The 17754-nt window shown below is 45.4% G+C and overlaps 1 protein-coding gene across 5 annotated transcripts in view; it reads left to right on the top strand.

Moving 5' to 3' along the window:
- Nucleotides 1–17754, top strand: part of ZC3H7B (zinc finger CCCH-type containing 7B) — a 624860-nt gene that overhangs the window by 534013 nt on the left and 73093 nt on the right. The gene's annotated exons all lie outside the window — the stretch shown is intronic.

Raw genomic sequence — 17754 nt, 5'->3', positions numbered from 1 at the left:
ATAAAAAGGGTACACAGTCCTTGAAGGACCAAGTGACAGGTACCCGCCGTGCAGGGTGAAGATTGGGCCCTTGGTTTCTAAGTGGCCCTGTGCCTGGACAGGTATGCGCCGTAGCCTTTATCTGGGTGCATGAAGATTCACGTCATGTGCAAATGCAGCCACGCCTGTTCACCGGGACTGTGCATGCGTAGAACGTTCCAGCGCACAGCCAGCTAATTTAAGCTGTGTATGCCAAGCAGGCGGTGTTTCCAGAAGGCAGCTGTGGGACCCAGAGCTGGCTCAGAGCCAGGCACTTGCAGCGGTTAATTTCTCCTTACCCAGGTCACGTGAGTCACCAGGTGTTGCTTGGCAGGCTAAAGGTGCTTAGCAGGATTGTTGCATAGGAGCTTTGTGAGCCTCTTAAAGGGTCTCCCTTCTGAGATATTAATACTACACCCAGGTACTCCCTTTTTGTGGCTAGTAAATGTCTTTAAAAAAGAGGAGTGGGACTAACACTACAGGGAAGGGCACACCTACGTCATCAGTAGCTCCTGATGAACCTAGTCATATCCCTAGTGTCATATCCCTAGTGTTGTATCCTGTTAAGGACCAGAGGCTTCTGGGCAATCTGAGCCGCTGCGCCTATCTGAGATTGTGCCTACAGTCAATGCTGCTGCTTCACCCTTTATCACTAAGGATGGACTGTCCTCAGCCCTAGCCGGGTTAGAGCACAGGATTGCTGGCATGATTGCCTCCATCCCGCAGGGTGGCAAGAAACATGACAGACCCACCTCCCCGGAGCATCCTAGTCTGGAGCAAGAATGGGTTGAGGATGGGGAAGAGCTTAAAGTTCAGGATTCTGTGCATGGCCTGGCAGATGAGTCTGCTTCCGAGCAATCTGGACATGAAGATATGCAGTTGGTGTTTGCCTCTCAATCACAGAGGCTTTTGATCCTGACTCTTGCCAAAATGGTTCGTTCTGCCTTTAAGTTGCCTCTTGCAGAGGTTACTGAGCCTCCCTGGTCCTCTTTGGGATCCCTGAGGCCTCTTCAGGCCACACAGGCTTTCCCCTTATACCCTGTGTTGGAACAGGCAGTGTATGCTGATTGGGAACTTCCTGACAGGATTTTTGTTCCTCCTAAGAGGATTTTCCCTTTTATATCCCATGGATGAAAAGTTTAAGAAATGGAATATGCCAGCCGTAGATGCAGCAGTCTCTTCCTTAACCACTTTCAGACCGGACCATTTTGCTGGTCAATGACCAGAGGTCTTTTTACAATTTGGCACTGCGCTACTTTAACTGGTAATTGCGCGGTCATGCAATGTTGTACCCAAACAAAATTTGCGTCCTTTTTTTCCCACAAATAGAGCTTTCTTTTAAAGGTATTTGACTGACTCTACGATTTTTATTTTTTGCGATATAAACGTAAAAAGACCGTAAATTTTGAAAAAAAAATATTTTCTACTTTTTGTTATTAGAAAAATCCAATAAACTCAATTTTAGTCATACATTTAGGCCAAAATGTATTCAGCCACATGTCTTTGGTAAAAAAAAAGTCAATAACTGTATATTTATTGGTTTGCGCAAAAGTTGTCACATCTACAAACTAAGGTACATTTTCTGGAATTTACGCAGCTTTTAGTTTGACTGCCTATCTCTATTCTTGAGGTGCTAAAATGGCAGGGCAGTACAAACCCCCCCCCCCCCCAAATGACCCCATTTTGGAAAGTAGACACTCTAAGGAAATTGATAAGAGGCATGTTGAGCCCATTGAATCTTTTATTTTTTTGCCTCAAGCGATTGAATAATGACAAAAAAAAAATTTTTTTGTTTTTTACACAAAGTTGTCACTAAATGATATATTGCTCACACATGCCATGGTTATATGTGGAATTGTACCCCAAAATACATTCTGCTGCTTCTCCTGAGTACGGGGATACCACATATGGTCGACTTTTTGGAAGCCTAGCCGCGTACGGGGCCCCGAAAGCCAAGCACCGCCTTCAGGATTTCTAAGGGCATACATTTGTAATTTCACTCCTCACTACCTATCAGTTTTGAAGGCCATAAAATGCCAAGATGGCACAAAACCCCCACAAATGACCCCATTTTAGAAAGTAGACACCCCAAGCTATTTTCTGAGAGGCATGTTGAGTCCATGGAATATTTTATATTTTGCCACAAGTTGCGGGAAAATTACAAACTTTTATTTATTTATTTTTTTCACAAAGTTGTCACTAAATGATATATTGCTCACACATGCCATGGGCATATGTGAAATGACACCCCAGAATAAATTCTGCTGCTTCTCCTGAGTACGGGGATACGACGTGTGGGACTTTTTGGGAGCCTAGCCGCGTACGGGGCCCCGAAAACCAAGCACCGCCTTCAGGCTTTCTAAGGGCGTAAATTTTTGATTTCACTCCTCACTACTTATTACAGTTTTGAAGGCCATAAAATGCCAAGATGGCACAAAACCCCCACAAATGACCCCATTTTAGAAAGTAGACACCCCAAGCTATTTGCTGAGAGGCATGTTGGGTCCATGGAATATTTTATATCTTGCCACAAGTTGCGGGAAAATTACAAACTTTTATTTATTTATTTTTTTTCACAAAGTTGTCACTAAATGATATATTGCTCACACATGCCATGGGCATATGTGAAATGACACCCCAAAATAAATTCTGATTCTCCTGAGTACGGGGATACCACATGTGTGGGACTTTTTGGGAGCCTAGCCACGTACGGGGCCCCGAAAACCAAGCACCGCAATCAGGATTTCTAAGGGTGTAAATTTTTTATTTCACTCCTCACTACCTATCGCAGTTTTGAAGGCCATAAAATGCCAAGATGGCACAAACCCCACCCAAATGACCCCATTTTGGAAAGTAGACACCCCGAGCTATTTGCCGAGAGGCATGGTGAGTATTTTGCAGCTCTCATTTGTTTTTGAAAATGAAGAAAAATTTTTTTTTTATATTTCTTTCTTTTTTTCAATTTTCAAAACTTTGTGACAAAAATGAAGGTCTGCAAAATACTCACCATACCTCTTCGCAGATAACTTGGGGGGTCTCCTTTCCAAAAAGGGGTCACTTGGGGGGATTTTGTGCTATCTGGGCATTCCATGGCCTCCAAAACTGTGATAGGCAGTGAGGAATGAAATCAAAAATTTACACCCTTAGAAAGCCTGAAGGTGGTGCTTGGATTTTGGGGTACCGTACTCGGTTAGGCTCCCAAAAGGTCTCACACTTGTGGTATCCCCGTACTCAGGAGAAGCAACAGAATGTATTTTGGGGTGTAATTTCACATATAACCATGGCATGTTTGAGCAATATATCATTTAATGACAACTTTGTGCAAAAAAAAATAAAAAAATAATAATGTCTTTTTTCCGCAACTTTTGTCAAAATATAAAATATTCCATGGACTCGACATGCCTCTCAGAAAATAGCTTGGGGTGTCTACTTTCTAAAATTGGGTCATTTGGGGAGGTTTTGAACTGTCCTGGCATTTTATGCACAACATTTAGAAGCTTATGTCACACATCACCCACTTTTCTAACCACTTGAATAAAAAGCCCTTTCTGACACTTTTTGTTTACATGAAAAAATATTTTTTTTTGCAAGAAAATTACTTTGAACCCCCAAACATGAAGTATTTTTTTTAAAGCAAAGGCCCTACAGATTAAAATGGTGGGCGTTTCATTTTTTTTTTTCACACGGTATTTGCGCAGCGATTTTTCAAACGCATTTTTTGGGGAAAAAACACACTTTTTTAATTTTAATGCACTAAAAATCACTATATTGCCCAAATGTTTGATGAAATAAAAAATATGATCTTAGGCTGAGTACATGGATACCAAACACGACATGCTTTAAAATTGCACAGAAACGTGCTGCGGTGACAAACTACATACATTTTTAAAAGCCTTTAAATGCCTTTACAGGTGACCACTTTAGATTTACGGAGGACGTCTACTGCTAAAATTAGTACCCTCGATTTGACCTTCGTGGCGATACCTCACATGCATGGTGCAATTGCTGTTTACATATGACACCAGACCGACGCTTGCGTTCGACGTTGCAGGGGGGACAGGGGTGTGTTTTTTTTTTTTTATTATTTATTTTGCTTTTTTTTTTTTTTTTTTTTTTTTAAACTGTTCCTTTCATTTATATATTTTTTTTTATTATCTCAGGGAATGTAAATATCCCCTATGATTGCAATAGGTAGTGACAGGTACTCTTTTTTGAAAAAATTAGGGTCTATCAGACCCTAGATCTCTCCTCTGTGCTCAAAGCATCTGACCACACCAAGATCGGTGTGACAAAATGCTTTCCCAATTTCCCAATGGCGCTGTTTACATCCCGCAAAATCTAAGTCATGAAATGCTCGTAGCTTCCGGTTTCTTAGGCCATAGAGATGATTGGAGCCATTCTGGTCTCTGATCAGCTCTATGGTCAGCTGGCAGAACCACCGGCTGCATTCTCAGGTTCCCTGTTGGGACAGGAGAGCCTGAGAAAACCATGGAAGATGGTGCGGAGGGGGACGGGACATTCCCTCCCACTGCTTGTAAAAGTAGTCTAGAGGCTAATTAGCCGCTAGGATTGCTTTTACATAAAAGCCGACCGCTGGCTGAAAAGAGTGATACCAAGATGATACCTAAACCTGCAGGCATCATTCTGGTATAAGCACTCAAAGTCCAGCAACATACCAGTATGTTGCTGGAACTGGTTGGGCATATATTGTCTTTTTTTTCATGCAGCCTGTGAGCTGAACGGAAAAAAAATATTGATCGGTGGGTATGCCCACCATTAGAATACCTCCCTTCATCCACCCACTTCTAATGGTGGGCATACATGCACCATTTATATATGCCGAAGCATGGGGGCATCCTCCCGCAAAAGGTAGGAGAAAATCGCTCCTCCACCCCTTATGCCCCCATGCTTCGGCATATATGCTCTTTTTTAACTGTGGTGGTGAAATCACCTCCGACAGTGCTGGAGTCGCGGCTTTATGTATCGTGGGAGCAAAACGCTGTTGCTGTCAAGATGAATAAATCTGCGCTGCAGCAGAATGGCGTACCTGCTAAGCAAATGATGGTTAAAAATAAAACAAAGTAACATTACAGTATAACAGTAGGACTTACCATACCTGCAAAGCAAATACAAAAAAAATTAGCAAAAAATAACACAATCTGTGCCTAAACTATATATATGCCGAAGCATGGGGGCATCCTCCCGCAAAAGGTAGGAGCAAATCGCTCCTCCACCCCTTATGCCCCCATGCTTCAGCATATATGCTCCTTTTTAACTGTGGTGGTGAAATCACCTCCGACAGTGCTGGAGTCGCGGCTTTATGTATCGTGGGAGCAAACGCTGTTGCTGTCAAGATAAACACACTACAGCTGAATGGCGTACCTGAAAGCAAAAAATGGTTAACAATAAAACATTGCAGAATAGAATACAGTACAAAGGAGCAGAACAATAGAGAGAGAATAGAGAGAGAGAGAACAATAAAACAACAACTATTTTTTTTTTTTTTTATTTTTTTTTTTTTTACTTTTGTTTTTTTTAAACACTTTTTTATGTAACTTTAACACTTCTGTTGTAACGTTTCCAGTGGTTTGGGTCTCTCAAAATGCGATGGCATCTTGGGAGACCCTGTGAACGTGTGCCTAGCCTGTGCAATGCTGTACCCTACGCTAATACTCAACTAGTAAATGGTAGCGTTCAAAACATTCACCAATGCAAAGACTAGGATTGTCAGGACAGCGGGGACAATAATGACGGGTGTCACGCCTATATCCGCGCTTTCTGCAGACACGACATTTTCTTTGGGGGGCTCGTTGGGTAGGGGTACTCGGGATGACATGAGAATAATGCCTCTCATGCAGCCGGCTTACTGCATCTGGTTGGGGAAGGTGAGGTGGAGCACCGCCTGGATACAGAAGGGCTCTGGCGATATCCTCCTGGAATTTAAGGAAGGATCCAGTCCGTCCTGAAGCTTTGTGTAGCACATAAGCATTCAGCATAGCCAATTGGAATAAATAAACAGACACTTTTTTGTACCAGCGTCTGGCCTTACGGGCAACTAGATACGGCGCCAACAACGGGTCATTGAGGTCCACCCCTCCCATATTTTGGTTATATTTGTGGACACAGAGGGGTTTCTCCACAATACCAGTCGCCGTAGGAATTTGGACCGTCGTGTCTGCATGAAGGGAGGTAAGAACGAAAACATTCTTATCCCTCCACTTCATAGCGAGCAAATTATTACTCCGCAAGCAGGCTCTCTCCCCCAGCCTAAGACGGGAATCTACAAGCCGCTGGGGAAAGCCCCGGTGATTAGGTCGCACGGTGCCACATGCTCCAATCTGATGATCAAACAAGTGACTAAACAGTGGCACGCTTGTGTAATAATTGTCCAAATATAAATGGTACCCCTTTCCGAATAAGGGTGACACCATGTCCCACACTATCTTGCCAGCGCTTCCTATGTAGTTAGGGCAGTTCTCCGGCTCCGCATGACTATCTTTACCCTCATAAACCATAAAACTACGTGTATAGCCTGTGGCCCTGTCACAGAGCTTATACATCTTGACCCCGTATCTGGAACGCTTGTTGGGAACGTATTGTTTGAATGACAAGCGACCAGAAAACTTAATCAGGGACTCATCAACGCAGACAACTTGATTGGGAGTAAACAAGTCTGCAAAACGTTGGTTGAAGTGGTTTATGAGGGGCCGAATTTTGTAGAGCCGATCGTATTCAGGGTCTCCACGAGGACGACCGAGTTCATTGTCGCTGAAGTGCATGAACCGCAAAATCTGCTCGTATCGTGCCCTGGACATGGAAGCAGAGAACACGCGCATATGGTGAATTGGGTCAGTGGACCAATATGACCGCAACTCACTCTTTTTGGTTATGCCCATATTGAGGGAGAGGCCCAGAAAGATCTTAAATTCGGAAACCGTAATTGGTTTCCATTGTCTGGCAAGGGCGGACTGGGGAACAGTGGCGATGTGTTGACCAGCGTACAAATTGCTTTGGTCCACAATAGATCTATAGAGATCTTCGGTGAAAAACAGTGAGTAAAAATCAAGTGTCGTAAAATCAACTGTTTCCACGTTAATGCCAGGTTGGCCAGTGAATGGGGGAAGTATGGGTTCTGCAGAAGTGGTGGGCACCCAATCAGGATTGGCGAATTCTGCAGGAAGGGCACTATGGGTACGACGGGCCTGTCTTTGTCTTCGTCTTGGTGGCAGCGGGACACTACTTGTGCTTGCCACCTCGCCAGCTTGAACTGCACTTATGGGACTCGCCACGTCACCACGTGCTACTGCAGTGCTGGATGTACGTCCAGGGTGTACTAGGCCGCTGGTGCTTGCCAGTTCACCAGAAGGATGAGCGGCTCTAGTACGTCTCTGCTCCATACGAGGGACCTGCGGTTCCTCCACCTGAACAACCGAAAACATTCGGGATCGGGTACACCTGCCCTTAACAGGGACCTCATCTCCGTCGCCAGAGCTATCTGTCATGGAGCCGCTGTCCTCTACAGGATCGTATTCTGAGCCTGAATCTGACAGATGAGTGACGTCCTCTTCACTATCTGTCATGCTCAGAAACGTGTAGGCCTCTTCACTAGTGTACCTTCGCTTTGCCATTTTGGGCTCTAAATTTAGGGGTACACTAGTGAGACTCACAGGTAAAAAAGCACCTAGGCTGTCAGCGACTGTATCAAAACGCTACAAAAAAAACTGTTAGCGATTGCAGGGATCAGGCCTGACTCTGCGAACGCTGCAGTTATGTGTGTTGTGTTTTGTAAGTGACAGTGATCGATCGATACTGCACTTGGGTGGGCTGGGCTTGGCGGAGGGGCTAAACGCAGGTGCTAGCAGGTATCTGGGCTGATCCCGCTAACAATGCGTTTTGGGAAACCTAAAATGCTGGCAACGCTAATATAGATCTGATCAGATACTATATTACTAAGGGAGGTGTATGCTTTGCGCGTGGGTGTTAGCGGTACTGGCACTAACCTGACGCTGCCTGGGGCGACGCAGACCTTAACTGACCCTCAAACTTATATCACCCGCGGGGTGATCAGGGGGTCAAACCTTTATTAGGTAATAAATGGCGGGTGCCCTGAAACTATAAAAAAATAACTAACCAAACAGCGTCACCTGTAACAGTTATATGGTGATCACTGGTGAAAGGGTTAACTAGGGGGCAATCAGGGGGCTTTATGCGGTAGTATATGGGGGTCCCTGACGCTATAAAAAGCTGCGGCGAACCTAAATACTTACCTGCCTAACTAGCGTCACCTGTGACACTAATACAGCGATCAGAAAAACGATCGCTTATTAGTGACACTGGCGACGGGGGGTGATCACAGGGTTAAACCTTTATTGGGGGGTTAGGGGGGTACCCTAGAGCTAAAGGGGGCTAACCCTAACTGCCCTAACAGTTATTGCAGTCACAAATGACACCAATGCAATAAAAATAAAATGCAATTGGTGTCACTGTGACTGGGGGTACAGGGGTGATTGGGGGGGTGAAGGGGGGGTGAAAGTGTGCCTGGCGTGTTCTACTGTAAGTGTAGTGTTAGGTGCAACTCACCGATCCTCTCTCCTTGGCGCCGGAACGAAAAAGACCGACACGAGGAGAGATTACATCACTTCCTCTGCCTGTGTTTACATTACAGGAGAGGAAGTGATGTAATGCTGCCATTTAATTCGTCAGGAGCGATCGCAAGGGGGTGGCCATGAATGAATGGCCGCCCCCTCATCCCGGATCGCTCCTGCACGGATTCCGACCGCCGCGGGCCCCCCACCCGCGGGAAGGCAGGGACGTACATGTACGCCCATATGCCTGCCCGTGCCATTCTGTCGACGTACATCGTCGTGCAGCGGTCGGCAAGTGGTTAAGCAAGCACTTGACCTGTCTGGTAGATAACGCACAGGGCTTGAAAGACCCTGTTGACAAGAAATTGTAGTCATTGTTAAAGGCTTCCTTTTCTTATCGTACATCACGGGACACAGAGCCATAGTAGTTACTATGTGGGTTATAGGCCACCTTCAGGTGATGGACACTGACACTCCCTATATAACCCCACCCTCTGCTGGGAGTACCTGAGTTTTTCCCGCCAGTGTCTTAGCTGTTGGTCACGAGTAATGATGTGCTGTGCTGAGCTCCACTGGAAGATTCCTTTGCTGGGGCAAGCTATGCAACCGGATCCATTCAAAGTGTCTTTTCTAGCCCTAAGTGAATGGTACCCATGCCTCATGTCCAAAGAAACAAGGTTTTGCCTGTAACACTTCTCTTTTTCGAGAGCTGGACCCCGGGATCCAGATCTTTGGTTTTTTTTCAGCCATAAAGTTTTACTGGTGGGGTGCTTTACAGGTCCAGGAGTGTGGGTTCCCTGAGAGTCCCCGCTTCCTGAAGGTTTGGTAACAGAGCCCACCGTGAGGGGTTTTACCACAGAGAGCCCTGCGGTGTGAAAGGTAAGTGGAGACATCTAAGAAATAAAAAAAAAAATTATAATAATTCTTATAAAATGTCTCCTTTAAAAAAGTAAATCTTGTCATGCCTAAGAGTTTCCACTGGGGGCTGTTTAGAGCACGTACCTTGCCAGAGATCACACTGTGCAGCAGAAACAGGCTTCCCTCCGGCAAGCAGCTCAGACCTCCGGTAAGATTGAGTTTTTTTCTTCTTCACTGAATCGCCCCCCACCTATTCCAAGCTTCCCCTCTTCTTGTGTACCCTTCACGGCGGCCAGTCTCGGGTCTCTTCCTCGCCATTTTCCTCCCCACACAAAAGCCAATTTTTTATTTATGGTCCACGACACATTGTGTACCCCCTTAACTGAGTGGGTTTGCTAAAGCCTCCCCAAGCTGTGCATGCCTTTCCTGTCCATTCATTGCTGTAAAAGCTTTTTGTATCTGAGTGGCATCACCCAGATAAGCATTTTTTCCCTCCTAAAAAGTTTTTTCACACTTTATTCCATGGAGTTTTTCCTCAGGTGGGGATACCAGCTGCCATATCCTCTGTGAATAAAAGTTTGATTTGTCCGGCAGACAATGCTCAAATGCTTAGGGATCCAACGGATAAAAAGTTGTAATTCCTATTAAAAACACTTTTTTCTCTGGCAGCTTGAGTGTTTCAGCCTGCTCTGACAGTAATTGGTCAATCCTTGAGAGACCAGTTTAAACAGGTGCTCAATGTTATCCTGTTCAACAGAACCAAGATCTGGCAAGCTACTAGCCATTTTATGTTTGCAGTAGTCGCTATGAGAGATTCTATCCTTCAGGCCTCACGCCTTTTGCTAAGCGCCATGCAAGAAGCTCCTGGCTAGTCTTCCTTTTTTCTGTGAAATGGTGGTTGGGAATGATTTGGGTAATGCATCCAAAGAATTTCTAGTGAAAAAAGTACCCCTTTGCCATTTAAGAAAAGGAGCACACCTATTTCATTTTAACAAGCTCCTTCTCCAGTGCCAGGGGCACCAGCCTCCAGGCAGTCACGACGGCCTCCACTGTCAAGTTCCCGCTCACCAGTAATATCTACTTTTCAAGGTGGAAAATCTTCATTTTCAGTTTGCAGCTCTGCTTTTCAGTCTATCTACTGCACCTTGAGTGTTTACAAAGCTTCAGGCCCCTCCTCTAGCCATATTAAGTGCCCAAGGTATAACTATTATAGTTTACCTAGATGATCTGTTCTTGATAAACCAGTCGGTAGCCTGCTTAGACCAAAGTATGGTCACCACATTCAACTACCTGGAATACCTAGGTGGATTCTCAACCTAGAGAAATCTTCCTTAAAACCATGAAGTCTAAAATACTTGGGTCTGATCATAGATACACCCAGAAAAGGGTATTCTTGTCCCAGGCAAAGATCAGCGCCACAGAGGAACTGATTCTGGTGGTCGAGGCAAGATGAATCCTACTATTCAGCTTTGCATGGGGTTGTTGGGAAAGATGGTAGCTTCATGCGAGGCCATTCCTTATGCTCCATTTCATTCAAGATTGCTGCAAAACAGTATCCTATCTGCTTGAAATAAGAAAGTTCAAGCTCTAGATTTCCCAATGTGTCTGACTCCAAAGGTTCGCCAGAGCCTCAGTTTACGGTTAACCAAAATTCTGCAAAGGGGAAAATCCTTCCTACAGTTGCCTGGGAAGTGGTAACAACATATGCCAACCTTTTTTGGGTTGGGGAGCAGTCCTGGAAGAGGTAACTGTCCAAGAGAAGTGGTCCAGATCAGAAATGACCTTGCTCATTAACATTCTAGAAATTCGGGGCAGAGCTCTTGGTCCTGAGGGCCTGAACGTTCAGTTTACAGAATTGTCCTGTCACGATCCAATCCGACAATGCCACAGCAATGGCCTATATCAATCACCAAGGGGGCACAAGAAGTTGTGCGGCCCAGAGAGAGGTGAATCCTATCTCATCTTGGGCAGAAAACTATCGGCAGTCTTCATTCTAGGAATAGAAAATTGGCAGGCTGACTACTTGAGTCGCCAGCCATTGTTCCCAGGAGAATGGTTCCTTCACCTTGACATCTTCCTGTTAATTTGTCAAAGATGTGGGGGATTACAGACGTAGATCTGTTTGCGCCCAGGTTCAACAAAGAAATTGACAACTTTGTGTCAAGAACAAAGGATCCGCTAGCATGCGGAACAGATGCCTTGCTGTTCCCGTGGAATCAGTTTTCACTGATTTATGCATTCCCTCCTATTCCGCCTGCGTCCATGACTTCTACACAGGATCAAGCAGGAATGGAAGTCGGTGATTCTTTTGGCCCAGGAGATCTTGGTATGCAGAGATCTTAAGGATGGTGGTAGGGGTCCCATGGACCATACTACCACATCCAGACCTTCCCTCACAAGGTTTGGTATTCCATCCTACCTTACAAACACTAAATTTAATGGTTTGGCTATTGAGAACCACATCCTGAAGAAACATGGGCTGTCAAGTTCAGTGGTATCTACCTTGGTTAATGCAAGGGAGCCGGCCTCCAGAATCACATATTATAGAGTCTGGAAGGCATATGTCTCCTGGGATGAATCCAGGGGTTGGCACCCCGGAAGGTATGCCATAGGTAGAATCCTTGACTTTCTGCAGATGGGGTTAGAAATTAAATTGGCCTTGAGTACTTTCAAAGGCCAGGTCTCGGCCCTATCGGTATTGTTTCAACGACCACTTGCTTTGCATTCTTTGGTTCGTAGTTTGTTTTTTTCAGGGGGTAACGTTGCTTAATCCTCCAGTTGACCTAACCGGGGGATTAAGCAACGTTACCCCCTGAAAAAAAAATACGAACCCCTGAACCCTTGGGAGTTGCGGGGGATTCCCCCTCGCAGGTTTTTAACATCCAGTGTTCCCTCGGATCATCCAAAAATACTTTTTGTTTCAAGCGCTACATCATTTAGTGCCTCAAGGAGTGATTGTAGAGGTTCCTGTAAAGTTCAAAACGCAAACAGGGACACAAGGCCCATTTTGGACCTAAGATCCCTGAACCAGTATCTACTGATCCAGTGCTTTCAGTTGGAGTCTGCCCGCTCAGTAGTAGCCTCCATCCACATGGGAGACTTTCTAACCTCCATCGATATAAAGGATGCGTATTAACACATACCTATCTTTTAGCCTCATCAGAGGATCCTGCGATTTTCAGTAGAGTAAAGTAATTTTCAGTTTCTGGCTCTACCCTTTGGGCTTGCTACAGCTCTCCGGGTGTTCACAAAGGTCCTAGCACCAGTACTGGGTTTTTTAAGGGTCAAAGGCAGGGGTGGCCCGTGAAGCCCCCTGATGTGGCCCGCAACCTCCTTCTGTGGGATGGCAGATTGGCAAGCCCAGATCATGGGTTGCAGACCCGCCATCCCAGATCATCTGTGTTAATGAAGCCAGCAAAGCAAGCAGCTGTGGAGCAGAGCTGTATAAGCTGATGCTTCCTGTACAGCGCCATCTCGTGCCACAGGCGGAGTGATACCAAATGCAGTCTGCCGGGGACAGCAACAACAGGCGATACTTGAATGGAAGACTGTTATTAAAGGTCAGTTTATTACTAAAATTCCAGTGTGTATATATGGGCATATCTGCGCAGTGGTTACTGACTGCTTTCAAACTGATCCGCAGGTACAGTGCACCTTCAGGTTACCTGCACTGAGGCATAGACTTCTGTTATTACCTGCGGGTTTGGTGTGCTTTCAGAAAGTGCACCACACCTGCAGGATTTAATAGAAGTCTAGGGCAAAGTGTAGCTAACCCATAGGAAAGACACAGGTGCACTGCGCTGCATTAGTGTGAAAGGCCCCTTTCACACAATCAGTCCGACTCAATCGGACCGTCCATTCACCTCTATGAAACAGCAGATGTAAACAGATTTGTGTCCTTTTACACCTGCCTACCTCCAATCTGATTCGCTAAAAAAAAAAAAAAAAAAAAACAGAAGGGGATCAATCCCCTTCTGTCAGGGCAGATCGGAGGTCCCATAGAGTAGAGTGAGCTGTGTCCCTGTCCGCTCTGCACTGACCTGTCATCCGCCTGCTCTGCTCATTGTGGCCCGCGACCTGTTACCAAGTCACTTAAGAGGCCCTCGCTCTTCAAAAGGTTGGTCACCTCTGGCCAAAGGGATCCTGGTGCTCGGGTATCTGGAAGACCTTCTGCTCAGAAATCACTACAGGCTCTAGAACAGAGCATAACATGCACAGTGCGATATTTGGAAAGCTTAGAGTGGATCATAAATACTGAAAAGTCAACCCTGAGACCAGCTCAAAGTCTAAAGTATTTAGGTCTGATCCTAGATACGGTCCAAGCAAGAGTATTCTTGCCACCCGCGAGGATCTGTGCCCTGAAGTATCAGATGCACCAGGTAAGGGGCACCAGACAACCCTCCATCCGGCTCTGTATGAGTCTTCTAGGGAGGATTGTATCCTCATTCGAGGCGGTGCCCTATCCCCATTTCCATTCCAGGCCTCTACAACGAGACATCTTGTTGGCTTGGAACAGGAGACAAGCCCTGGATTATCCAATGTTCTTATCTCCTCAGGCTCACTTAGGTCTAAACTGGTGGTTGCAGGATCAGAACTTGCAAAAGGGAAGATCCTTCCTCCCGTTAACTTGGAGAGTACCGACTACAGATGCCAGTCTCTCAGGCTGGGGAGTGACCCTAGAAGGGCTCATAGCTTAGGGGAAATGGTCAAGGACAGAACAGATCCTGCCCATCAAGTTCCTGTAATTTTGAGCAGTGCTCTAGCCCTACGGTCCTGGACGGCGGAGCTTCAGGACTGCCCTATTAGGGTTCAGTCCGACAATGCCACAGCGATGGCCTATATAAACCACCAGGACGGTACCAGGAGTTCAGCTCTGAAGGAGGTGAACCACGTACTAACCTGGGCAAAGAGACATGTGCCGATTCTATCGGCAGTCCATTACCCCGAGTAGAGAACTGGAAAGCAGATTATCTCATCCGCCAGCAGATCTGCCTGGGGGTGTGAGCCCTATACCCAGGGGTGTTCCAGGAAATTTGCCAATGTTGGGGAAGGCCAGAGGTCGACCTACTGGCATCCAGGTTCAACAAGCTACAGCAGTTTGTGTCCCAAGCAAGAGATCCTCTGGCAATCCTCTGGCAATCTGAGCAGATGCTCTGGAAGTTCCATGCAGCCAGTACACCCTGGTTTATGCGTTCCTTCCGATCCCTTTTCCTTCTACATTTGTTGCGCAGGATTCGGAGAGAGAGAGTTCCAGTCATTCTGGTGGCATCAGCCTGGCCTAGAAGGCCCTGGTTTCCGGTGATTTTGAGACTGACAGTAGACAGGCCATGGAGGCTTCCATGTCGCCCGATCTACTGTCTCGAGGTCCTATATTATACCCCAATTTACAGTCTCTAAATTTGACAGCATGTCTATTGAAGCCAGAGTGTTAAAGGACCGTGGCATCTCGGGACCAGTGGTGTCTACCCTAGTGAATGCTAGAAAAGCTGTCACTAGGAAGATCTATCATAAGGTGTGGAAGATTGCTTGGTGTGAAGCCAAAAAATGGCATCCTCGAAAATTGGAAGAATTCTCTCTTCTACAGTCAGCTGTGGAAATTAAATTGGCTTTGAGTACAATTAGAGGTCAAGTTATGGCCCCATCTGTATTCTTTCAAAGGCCTTTAGCCTCCCATTCACTGATCCGAACCTTTATTAGGTCACCTATATGTCCTTGGGACTTGAACTTGGTGCTGTCTGTTACAGAAACAACCATTTGAACCTAGCAAGGAAATTACATTTGACTTGCTGTCACATTAGCTAGCCTTCCTGATGGCCATCACCTCGGCTAGAAGGGTGTCGGAGTTGGCAGCCCTTTCAAGCAGAGAACCATACTCGATCCTCCACCACGACAGGTTTGTATTATGACCTGTTCCATCCTTTTTGCAAAAAGTGGTGTCGGCCTTTCATTTAACTGATTGCCGACCGCCACACACACATATTCATCGGCAGAATGGTACAGGTCCATCCCATTTAAATTTTTCTGCCTTTCGGGCGCCATGGGAGCGTGCCCGTGGGTCCTAGGAACTCGATGTTCCCTGGCGGCCCACGTTTGCGGAGAGGTAGAAAGGGCAGATGCCTTTGTAAACAAGGCATTTCCCTGTTCCGCCTTGTCATAATAGAGATCTACTGCTCTGTCATCGGGAGCAGCGATGGCTGTCATGTCCTAGGTAGCCCACCCCCCCCAGTTAGAATCACTCCGTAGGACACACTTAACCCATTGATCGCCCCCTAGTGTTTAACCCCTTCCCTGCAAGTTTTTATATCGCCGTATAAATGACAATGGTCCCAAAATAGTGTCAAAAGTGTCCGATGTGTCTGCCATAATGTCGCAGTTAAAGATAAAAATCGCAGCTCGCTGACATTACTAATAAAAAATTTTTATAATAATAATGCCTTAAAACTATACCCCATTTTGTAGATGCTATAACTTTTGCACAAACCAATCAATATCCGCTTATTGCGATTTTTGGCTAAATTTTTTTGGTTTAAAAAAAAAAAAAGAATACTACATATCGGCCTAAACTTAAGAAAAAAATATTTGTTTTATATATATATATATATATATATATATATATATATATATATATATATATATATTATACACAATTTATTTTGGGGGGGGGGATATTTATTAAAAATATTGCTTTTTTTTTCAAAATTGACACTTTTTTATTTTTAATCACGCAAAAAGTAAAAACCGCAGAGGTGATCAAATACCAGCAAAAGAAAGCTCTATTTGTGGGGGGGGGGGGCAATTTTGTTTGGGTACAAAGTCACACAACAGTGCAATTGTTAGTCAAAGCGACGCAGTGCCGAATCGCAAAAAGTGCTCTGGTCAGGAAGGGGGTAAAATCTTCCAGGGCTGAAGTGATTAAATCAGGACATTATTTTACCTTTGTTTGGCGTAAAAGATGACTGCATTCTTTGGACGTTGTCTGGGCGGTCAACGTTAATTTGTCTAGATCTGCAGAGATCTGAGGATCAGACTCCTTTTTTGTTTTACAAAAAGGACCCAAGGAGGAGTAGGCCGCTTCCAAAGCTTCCACTGCCAGTTGGGTCCATCAATTGGTCATCCAGGGCTATGGTCTGGAACGTAAAGCTCCTCCTTTTAGGGTGAGAGCTCATTGTACCAGGGGTGTGTGAACCTCCGGGGCTTTCCACCATTAGGTATCTGTGGCTCAGATTTGTAAGGCTGCTACCTGGTCTTCAGTGCATACTTTCACAAAATTTTATCAAGTGGATGTTCGAGCAGCCAATGATTTGGCTTTCGGCCACAGTGTACTGTGGGTTGCCGTATAAGGTATGATGGCTATTGTTTGGCAGGGTGTCTCCCTCCCCTCAAGGCTATTGCTCTGGGATGTCCCAGCAGGTAATGAATATTAGCCTAACTCTGTGTCCCATGATGTATGAAAAAGAAAATAGGATTTTTTCATCATAATTGCCTATAAAATCCTTTTCTTTGAGTACATCATGGGACACAGAGGTCCCTCCCCTCTTTTTGAGGATTCGATGCTTACTACAAACCTGAAGTACTTCCTGTATGGGAGGGGTTATATAGGGTATCACTTCCTGTCTAAACACCTTTGGTTTCCAATGTCCGTTCACCTGGAGATGAATTATAACCCAGCAGGTAATGAATGTTAGCCTAACTCTGTGTCCCATGATGTACTCAAAGGATTTTACAGGTGGGTATGACGAAAAAAAATCATATTTTTCCCATTACCAACAATATTACTTACAGGCTTGAAGGCTCCTGTTATAATCTCCTGTTTTCAATTCATTGCTTAGTCAAATTTCCACTTTTTCTAAGTTCAAAAAGTGCAAGCACAAGGATAAGCAAGCATGTTTTACTGGCATCCAAACATCAGACTGTGACTGGCTGTCAATGAAACCGGTTCACACAGCTCCGGAATGACTGTGGAGTGAATTCCACAGGAGTCCTGCGTGTCTTCTGTTTCAGGTCCAAATTCAGCCAAAAATTTGGACCGAAATTGGACCTGAAACAATGAACAGGCACGCTCCCCGGACTCAGGCTGTGAGCCGCTCCACACAGCAGTGTGAATTTTTATTTTTTGTTCTGCTAGTGTTGAATGAAAAACAAAAACAAACCGATTCCTCCATTTCCTCCATCCTTAAAAACTAGGTGAATGACGCAGTCCAGTTCACACCTAGGGGCATTGTATTCAGACAGCTGCATCCGCTGCTGTCAGAATACACGGAACTGGCTTCAGCCAGTGATCTAAACGTTCTGG

Source organism: Lithobates pipiens, unplaced genomic scaffold (assembly GCF_037356315.1).
Source record: "Lithobates pipiens isolate NorthernLeopardFrog02 unplaced genomic scaffold, aLitPip1_a1.2 Scaffold_23, whole genome shotgun sequence".
Taxonomy (NCBI): domain Eukaryota; kingdom Metazoa; phylum Chordata; class Amphibia; order Anura; family Ranidae; genus Lithobates; species Lithobates pipiens.
This window is presented reverse-complemented; position numbering and strand designations above follow the sequence as displayed.